Here is a 10,438-nt window from a genome sequence, read left to right as displayed (position 1 = left end):
AATCTGGGCCAAGAGTTCTCAGATGTTAAGAGACCCGGGGTGGACTGACCATTCGGGCATTGCCCGAGGGCCCCATGCCACTAGGGGGCCCAATCAGGGTTGCCAGCCTCAGTAAAACCATGGACCGTATGTAAAAATCAGTTTTTCGTTAAAAATCCAAAGATTATAGCTGCCCCGCTTCTCCAGTACCTTTTTCAGTGTGTGTGCATGTGTAGTCTGTGGGGTAGATTCAGGTAGGGGCGCGCACTGATACGGCGGCGAAGCGTATCGTATTTACGCTACGCCGCCGTAACTTACAGGAGCAAGCGCTGTATTCACAAAGCACTTGCTCCATAAGTTGTGGCGGCGTAGTGTAAATGGGGCTGGCGTAAGCCCGCGTAATTCAAATGTGGAAGGGGGGGCGTGTTTTATGTAAATAATGGATGACCCGACGTGATTGACGTTTTCGTCCGTGTACATATCCCAGTGTGCATTGCTTCCAAGTACGGCGCAACGACGTATTGGTTTCGACGTGAACGTATATTACGTCCAGCCCTATTTGCGAACGACTTACGCAAACGACGTAAAAAAATAAAATTTCGACGCGGGAACGACGTCCATACTTAACATTGCGTGCACCTCCTAATAGCAGGAACAACCTTACGCCGAAAAAGCCTAACGTAAACGACGTAAATAAATTGCGCCAGGCGTACGTACGTTTGTAAATCGGCGTATCTAGTTAATTTGCATAATCTATGCCGACAACAACGGAAGCGCCCCTAGCGGCCAGCGTAAGAATGCACCCTAAGATACGACGGCGTAAGAGACTTATGCCAGTCGTATCTTAGGCTAATGTCGGCGTATCTATATAGTATACAGAAAGTAGATACGCCGGCGCAGCTTTGGAATTACGCGGCGTATCTATGGATACGCCAGCGTAATTCTTTCCTGAATCTACCCCTGTGTGTATACTGTGTATGTATATTGTGTGTCTGTGTATACTGTGTACATATACTGTGTGTGTATACTGTGTATGTATATTGTGTGTCTGTGTATACTGTGTACATATACTGTATGTGTGTATACTGTGTATGTATATTGTGTGTGTGTGTGTGTGTGTGTATACTGTGTACATATACTGTATGTGTGTATACTGTGTATGTATATTCTGTGTCTGTGTATACTATGTGTGTATACTGTGTGTGTATACTGTGTCTGTATATTGTGTGTGTATACTGTGTACATATACTGTATGTGTGTATACTGTGTATGTATATTGTGTGTGTGTGTGTGTGTGTATACTGTGTACATATACTGTATGTGTGTATACTGTGTATGTATATTCTGTGTCTGTGTATACTATGTGTGTATACTGTGTGTGTATACTGTGTCTGTATATTGTGTGTGTATACTGTGTACATATACTGTATGTGTGTATACTGTGTATGTATATTGTGTGTGTGTGTGTGTGTGTATACTGTGTACATATACTGTATGTGTGTATACTGTGTATGTATATTCTGTGTCTGTGTATACTATGTGTGTATACTGTGTGTGTATACTGTGTCTGTATATTGTGTGTGTATACTGTGTACATATACTGTATGTGTGTGTGCGTGTGTATACTGTGTGGCCCCATATATTATTGATCTTGTCTCTCTGAGTGCAGCTTGAAGTGTAAAAATATGTCTATCCCTTCCAAAACAGACTTTATTTGCTAGGTCCTGATATCCGAAGCGCCCTTGATATATACTTTTTTTCCCCCCATAATTTATTGCCTGGGGGCCCCCATGAGTTGTCAGTCCGCCCCTGTAAGAGACCATGTCACCCTGTACGCGACAGAGTCCCATTAAGGCCGGGTTCACATATATGCATGCAGGTTCGCGCCTGGGGTCTGGTGCGTGTCTGTTCACCGGTTCAGGTGCGGTTCAGGTCCGAATTTTGCCTGAATTTGCACCTGAACCGGACCCAAACACGCACCGGACCCTCCGCGGCCACCTCAGACCTGTGTGAGCCGTCTCCATTGAGAGACAGTCGCATCTGCCTGTCATGCAAATGGGATGCAGGAAAACCCCCAAATCCAATTTGTGTATATGTGAACCCAGCCGAAAGCTCTGAATAGGCAAGGTGACAGGTTCTCTTTAAGTGTACGTCCATGGTCTTATGTTTGCCGATTATTCTACAGATTTGTGTTTTACAGTTAACTTTGAAAATTGATTTGAGCATATAAAATACTTCTCTTTGCATATGCAGATTTCCATTAGGCCTCATGCACACTGGACTTTAAAATAACGTTATAAAAACGACAGTAGCTCTGCAGTGAGTTTTCAAAGTTTTTCAGCGTTTTTGGCGGTTTTTGGCTTTTTTCCGTGTTGGCGGTTTTTTTTATTTTAATTTTTTCAATGGATCAAATATTTCCAAAAACACTGCTGAGCAGCATTTTTGAGCGTTTAGCGGCATTAGAGCGATTTTTACAGCTGAAAAATGTCTCTCAGAGCCCACTAGTTTTTTGTTTTTTTTTTATTGCTTGAAAACGCCACTGCCCATAACCGCTAACAGCCTATGTGTGCATTGACACATAGGATAACATGATGGAGAGTTTAATGACTATAGAAAAAAACGTCTACTGCCAAAAACAGCTGCTATAAAAAATGTCCAGTGTGCATGAGGCCTACGGTTAATTAAATAAGTCGTGCATGTTGTCCATTGTAACTCTCAGTTCAGGTGTCTTTTTGTGGTTTGTTAGCTCTTCTTTAAAACGAAAGTTGGAGTGTTAGCCAACAGGATATTTCTAGATCATGAATCCCAATACACATTTGGTTTCTGTTTGCAAAACCTTGGCTGATTGGCTGCATTGACTGTAGGTATTGTGTATAAGGAGTACCCAATTGGTTTCATGCAGTGAGGTTCACTTTGGGGATATTTGCTCTTCAAGTGTGGATAACATGTGTAGTCTGGTTTAGTATGTGAAGCAAGGGCACACTACATAGCAAGGGCACACTACATAGCATGGGCACACTACATAGCATGGGCACACTACATGGCATGTGCACACTACATAGCATGTGCACACTACATAGCATGGGCGCACTACATAGCATGGGCGCACTACATAGCATGGGCGCACTACATAGCAAGGGCGCACTACATAGCAAGGGCACACTACATAGCATGGGCACACTACATAGCAAGGGCACACTACATAGCATGGGCACACTACATAGCATGGGCACACTACATAGCAAGGGCACACTACATAGCAAGGGCACACTACATAGCATGGGCACACTACATAGCATGGGCACACTACATAGCATGGGCACACTACATAGCATGGGCACACTACATAGCATGGGCACACTACATAGCATGGGCACACTACATAGCATGGGCACACTACATAGCAAGGGCACACTACATAGCATGGGCACACTACATAGCATGGGCACACTACATAGCATGGGCACACTACATAGCATGGGCACACTACATAGCATGGGCACACTACTACATAGCAAGGGCACACTACTACATAGCAAGGGCACACTACATGGCATGGGCAGAAGCAATGTAGGAATTGCGTTCATCTTTTTCATGTTGACGTTTGAGCCGTGGATTGCGAAAAAGTCAGTTTTGAACCTTTTTAATGCCCTGATTTCATTGCAGAAAATAGTTCAGAACTCTTGGATGTTGCGTATACAGAGATGTTGTCATCCCTGAAAATTTCTCTTATCTGAATGCCCTTTGGGCGCCTTCTGCTAATGTTGTGTTTGATGAGCATTTCTTCCGAGCATGTGTGTTTGTACTTTGGACTTTTGTCCGACGGACTTGTGTACACATGATCGGAAAATCCGACAACAGATCACTGTCCATGGAAAATTTTAAAGCCTGCCATCCAAAATTTGTACGACAACAATTGTCCGATGGAGCGTACAAACGGTTGGATTTTCCGCCAGCAGGCTGTCATCGCACAATTCCCGCCGGAAAATCCGAACGTGTGTACAAGGCTCTTGGCTCGATTCACACGGGTGCAACATAGGATCCAACTTGTGAGAACCAAAGTTGGATGACGTGAAATTCAATGTTTCCCTATAAAAGCTTCACACTCCTTAACACAGTTATAGATTTATTTATTTCAGGTACTTCTATAGCGCCGTCAATTTACGCAGCGCTTTACAGATACATTCACATCAGTCCCTGCCCTCAATGAGCTTACAATCTAACGTCCCTAACACACATTCGTACATACTAGGGCCAATTTGGACAGGATCCGATTAACCTACCAGCATGTCTTTAGAGCAGGGGTCTCGAGCTGGCGGCCCTCCAGCTGTTGTAGAACTACAAGTCCCATGAGGCATTGCAAGGCTGACAGTTACAAGCATGACTCCCACAGGCAGAGGCATGATGGGACTTGTAGTTCCACGACAGCTGGAGGGCCATTAGTTTGAGACCCCTGCTTTAGAGTCTGGGAGGAAACTGGAGTATCTGGAGGAAACCCACGCAGCCACAGGGAGAACATGCAAACTCCAGGCAGAATCAACAACCATTTTTGCTGCTAGGTGAACGTGCCAACCACTACACCATTGTGCTGCCTTGTAAATGTCTCCACATTCTTCTCTCTCCTTCTCTCTCCATGTCATTCTGAATTTCTACTGCAGATCCCCGCCCACTCTCTGAGCAATCCAGTATCTGATTAAGTTACCGCTGTCATCTGAAGGTTCATTTCTGTCTTTGCAGGACCCAGTAAGGTGCCAGAGCACAGAACCTGCCTGTTCTGGTCCCCTCATTTCACCACACATGCATCAAAATATCAAAGTCTATTGAGATAAATGGGAATTTTCAGGTATTGCACCAAGGAAACGGTTAATGCAGGACTGCGCTACTAGAGCGGATCCCTGTTTTATTGCTGCTTAGTCCATGCCTTAATTACTTCAGTAATTGGGAAATGCGAGATCTGATGGCATCTTAAAGGATAAGTTTACTTTTACAAAAAAAAAATTAATAGAAGAAGTTTATTTTTTGTTGGGGACCTGTAAAGCATTGCACCCACTATCAGCAGAAAAACGCCAGTAGCTTTGCAGCCAGTTTCTCAACTTTTTTGCAATAGAGGTTTTTAGCATTAATTGTCGTTCTTTAGCGTTTGTTTTTTAAATATATATATATATATATAATTTTTTTTTCAATGGATCAAAAATGCTGGTGAGCCGCGTTTTTGAGTGTTTGTCAAAGTTTATCAGTGTTAGAGCATTTTTACAGCTGAAAATGTCTCTCGGAACCCACTAGTTTTGGTTTTTTTTTATTGCTCAAAAATGCCCCTGCCCAAAACTGCTGATAACAGCCTATGTGTGAATGGACACATAGGCCCAGATTCTCATACATCCGCGCTGCTCCTGGGCAGCGTAATGTATGAGCTCTACGTTACACCGCCGCAGGTCTACAGGTTTAAATCCTGATTCTCAGAACACTTACCTGTAAACTTGCGGCGGTGTAGCGTTAGATTGCTCGGCGCAAGCCCGCCCAATTCAAATGGGGCGGGCACCATTTAAATTAGGCGCGCTCCCGCGCCGAGCGTACTGCGCATGCTCCGTCGGGTAAATTACCCGACGTGCATTGCGCTAAATGACGTCGCCCCGACGTCATTTGCCTAGATGTATACGTAAATGGCGTCCAGCGCCATTTACGGACGTCTTACGACGTAATTTTAATTCAATTCGACGCGGGAACGACGGCCATAGTTAGCATTGGTTGCGCCTGCTAATTAGCAGGGGCAACCCTACGCGTCGGGTACGCTACGCAAACGACGTTAATTCGCTGCGTGGACCTCGCGTATGTTCGGGAATCGCCGTACTTACCTCATTTGCATAGACAACGGGGAAAAGCGACGATGCGACACCTAGCGGCGGGAAAAAAAATTACTTTTAAGATCTGACAGCGTAACAGCCTTACGCTTGTCAGATCTAATGGGTACCTATGCGAAACTGATTCTGAGAATCAGTCGCATAGATACCCGGGGCCAGATGAGGTGTTACGACGGCGCTAATGGTGTTGCGCCGTCGTAACGCCTTTGAGAATCTGGGCCATAGGATAACATGATGGAGAGTTTAATGACTATAGGAAAAAATGTCTACAACCAAAAACAGCTGCTGTAAAAACATCAAAAAACGTCCAGTGTGCACGAGACCTAAAACTGTTTCCTTATCTTGTTAAAGAGGAAGTAAAGTCTTATTTTATATATATATATATATATATATATATATATATATATATATATATATATATATATATATATATATATATATTTATTTATATATAATAAGGCTTACCTGTAGGTACTTCTCCTAAACGTGCACTGTCTAGAAGATATTGAGAGTGCATGCAGCCGTTGACCTCACCAGTGCATGCGTTCAGCTTACCACACCGGACCTTCAGAGTCTGTGCCATAAACAGCAGCTTCCGGCACATGCGCAGGGGTGACGTCATTGTGGCTCTGGCTACTTACAGCGACGGCGCCACTGGAGGGCTTCGTTCTAAGGTAAGTATTTTTTATAATGAGCTAGTATGCAATGCATACTAGCTCATTATGCCTTTGTCTTATAGGTTGTTTTTTTTGCACCAGGGTTTTACAACCTTTTTAATAGCTGCCCAGACTAAGTCGGTTTGTGTCCGTGTTTGTGATCATAGGGGTTGATTTACTAAACCTGGAAAAGGTCAAAATCTGGTGCAACTCTGCATAGAAACTAATCAGCTTCCAGTTTTTTGTCAAAGTTTAAAGGGACGCTAAAGGTTCCTTTTTTTTTTTTTTTTAAATAACAAACATGTCATACTTACCTCCACTGTGCAGCCTGTGCAGAGGGGCCCCGATCCTCCTCTTCTGGGGGCCCCCTGCGGCTCTCGTGGCTACTTTCTGCATTAGATAGCCCCCTTGGAGAAGAGCCCTCCCGAGGGGGCTACCTTGCGGGCGAGCTCCCGAGGCATAGACACCAAGTGTATGACTCGGCCCCGGTGCCCACGTCATTGGATTTGATTGACCGCAGCCAATGGCTGCACTGCGATCAATCTATCCAATCTATGCCAGGACTCCGTGGAGAAGAGGACGCCGGGGATGCACTGAGCAGGTAAACTGGCTCAGGTGAGTAAAACGGGGGGCTTGGGGGCCGGTGATTGCCAGGTGGTTTTTCACCTTAAGGGCCCTTTCAGATGTGCGAACCGTATGTGCTTTTTCATCCGTTTGCGGATGAAAAAGGGACATACATTGGCCCCTATGTGATTGTGGGTGTCAGCGGATAAACATCTGCTGACACCCGTAATCACCCGCCTCCGCAAAGATTCGATTTTGCAGACGGAAGAATGTCCTATTTTTTCGTCCGTCTGCGGATCGGATTGGATGAACACGGACACACGGTCCGTGTTCATCCAATCCCCCAATCCCCCATAGGGGAGAGCGGAGAAAAGACAGTGTGCGGGGACCGCCCTGTCAGCCGCCAGCTTAGTGGGGATATACGGAGTGATCCCCGCTGAGCTTACGGACACACGGAGGCGGATCATTACTGATCCGCCCTGTGTGAAAGGGCCCTAATGCATAGGATGCATTAAGGTGAAAAAACACGAAGGTTTACAACCCCCTTTAATTGAAGAAGCTGAAGTTAGAAGCTGATTGGTTACCATGCACAGCCGCACCGGAGTTTACACTCCATTTTTAGTAAATGAACCCCTTAGGGCGCTGTAATGTGGCGGCGCCCAGTTTGTACACACGTCGCTCATAGATGGCGCAGGATTACCAAACGTTTTGTGTATTTTCACAGCATTAATATGGCTCACTTGGCAGCCTTAGCTACAGCTTTAGCGGCGATACATCAGGTCAGAGTAAAATCATTTTTACTCATCTGGAAGCCGGATTAAAAAAAGAAAAGCAAATGCTTCTGCCCTTAAGGCAGCATCACATTCCACTCCACTGCAGTAGATGAATCATTGTAAAACTAGCGAACATGATCTTAGTGGTCAGATCAACCAAGGTCAAGGCAATACAAGGGAGGAGCATATTATCCGCGGTGTTGAATCAGTGAGTCATCCGCTTCCCTTTTCAAAATGTAACACCCTCTCTTCCTCCGCAGGAATATCAAGTGCACTTGAAAGGTTTGTGATAGTGAGAGACAACTGGATAGCTAAGCAATAATTCATTAGGGAAGCAGCCTGCTCATTCTGCTGCCTTCAGCCTGCTCATTGGAGAGGTGTGTGTGTGTTGGAGGGTCTTTTCAGGATTGCTGACCAGATCCTTTCAACAGTTGGTATTCCGTTCCCATCTGTTCTTTTGTCCCAGTTTTAAAAGACAAACAACAGCAGGCTGGGTTAAAAGGTGACTTCCTCTGCTCCAGAGTAAAGCTATCATTAGCAGCTGCTTCCCAGCTACCTGCCAGAGTGATTTATGGAAGGAGATCGGGGAGGGGAAGGAGCCCAGGCTGCCGCCTTCTATCAATTGGATGGCTTTGCAGTTTCCATCCCTCTAAAGTGCGATGCGAGTCTACGGAACTGCGCTCTGCCACTCCCAGTTTGGCGGCTTAAGTTACAAAATAAAATGTGCAGAAATAGTTTTATGGTCTGATCGTTATGGTGGAATACGACTTCACACTTTCTGCCTTCGGGCTGTTTACTTTTGAAGTGTATGTGTGTATGTGATGAATATACAATATATGTATACTGTATATTAGGGTTGTCCCAATACCGATACCAGTATCGGGACCGATACCGAGTATTTGCGGGAGTACTTGTACTCCCGCAAATACCCCCGATGGCTAAATAGAATACTTAAAGGCCAATCCCCCCCCCCCCCCGCCACCGCAACGAATGCCGCCGACGACCCCGTCGCATACCGCAACAACGCCGCCGCCGCATGGTTAAACATCGTGCGGGGAATATCACAGCTTTCATTTGAATAGCTGTAGTGTTTCCCGCCACGCCACGTATAGACACTCCCCCTTGCTCGAGATTGGATGGATCTGTCCAATCCCGAGCAAGGGGAAGTGTCTATACGCGGCGCAGCGGGAACACTACAGCTATTCAAATGAAAGCTGTGATATTCCCCGCACGATGTTTAACCATGCCGCATCTAGGTATGGGGGGACATGGCTGGATATAGGGGGAGAATGGCTGCATATAGGGGGGACATGGCTGCATATAGGGGGGACATGGCTGCATATAGGGGGGACATGGCTGCATATAGGGGGGACATGGCTGCATATAGGGGGGACATGGCTGGATATAGGGGGGACATGGCTGGATATAGGGGGGACATGGCTGGATATAGGGGGGACATGGCTGCATATAGGGGGGACATGGCTGGATTTATGGGGGACATGGCTGGATATAGGGGGACATGGCTGCATATAGGGGGGACATGGCTGGATTTATGGGGGACATGGCTGCATATGTGGGGTGGACATGGCTGCATATGTGGGGTGGACAGGGCTGCATATGTGGGGGGGACATGGCTGCATTTGGGGACACATTTAAAAATAAGTATCGGTATTCGGTATCGGCGAGTATTTGAAAAAAAGTATCGGTACTTGTACTCGGTCCTAAAAAAGTGGTATCGGGACAACCCTACTGTATATACTATATATCTTCATGGATAGCTATGTACATAGACACTATATTGCAATAAGTATTGGGGCGCCTGTCTTAACACGCACATGAACTTTAATGGCATCCCAGTCTTGGTCCGTAGGGTTCAATATTGAGTTGGCCCACCCTTTGTAGATATAACGGCTTCAATTCATCTGGGATAGGCTGTCCACATGGTTTAGGAGTGTGTCTATGGCAGTGTTCATCAACCCTGTCCTCGGGGGCCCACTAACAGGCCAGGTTTGCAAGATAACTGACACACATCACAGGTGATATCATTTGCTACTCAGTGATTGCAGTATTCTAGTCTGCATCTCCCCAAGGTAATACAAAAAATCTGGCCTGTTAGTGGGCCCTGAGGACAGGGTTGATGACCACTGACCATTCTTCCAGAAGTGCATTTGTGAGGTGAGGCACTGATGTGGACGAGAAGGTCTGGCTCACAATCTCCACTCTAGTTCATCCCAAAGGTGTTCTGATGGGTTGAGGTCAGGACTCTATGCAGGCCAGTCAAGTTCCTCCACCCCAAACTCGCTCATCCGTGTCTTTATGGACCTTGCTTTGTGCATTGGTCCAAATACATTGGTGGAGGGGTTGGGCTTGGCCCCTTAGACCCCTTTCACACTGACCCGCCCATAGCCTATAGAGCGGCTATACCGCTGGCAATGCAGCAGCGCATTGCGGGTGGTTTTGACCCTTTCTCGGCCGCTAGCGGGGGGTACAAGCACCCCGCTAGCGGCCGAAATGCGCTGCAACTCTGCCCATAGCATCGGCGTTTTACCGCTGACACTATGGGCGGGTGGTGGAGGAGCGGCATACACACTGCTCCTTCACCGCTCCA

At 46.2% G+C, this 10,438-nt stretch overlaps 1 protein-coding gene across 1 annotated transcript in view; it reads left to right on the top strand.

Moving 5' to 3' along the window:
• SPRED2 (sprouty related EVH1 domain containing 2) overlaps nt 1-10,438 on the top strand; it is a 157,310-nt gene that overhangs the window by 106,876 nt on the left and 39,996 nt on the right. The gene's annotated exons all lie outside the window — the stretch shown is intronic.

The sequence above is a fragment of the Rana temporaria genome, chromosome 4 (assembly GCF_905171775.1).
Source record: "Rana temporaria chromosome 4, aRanTem1.1, whole genome shotgun sequence".
Classification (NCBI taxonomy): Eukaryota; Metazoa; Chordata; class Amphibia; order Anura; family Ranidae; genus Rana; species Rana temporaria.
The sequence above is the reverse complement of the archived record's forward strand: the minus strand, read 5'-3'. Positions and strand labels throughout refer to the sequence as shown.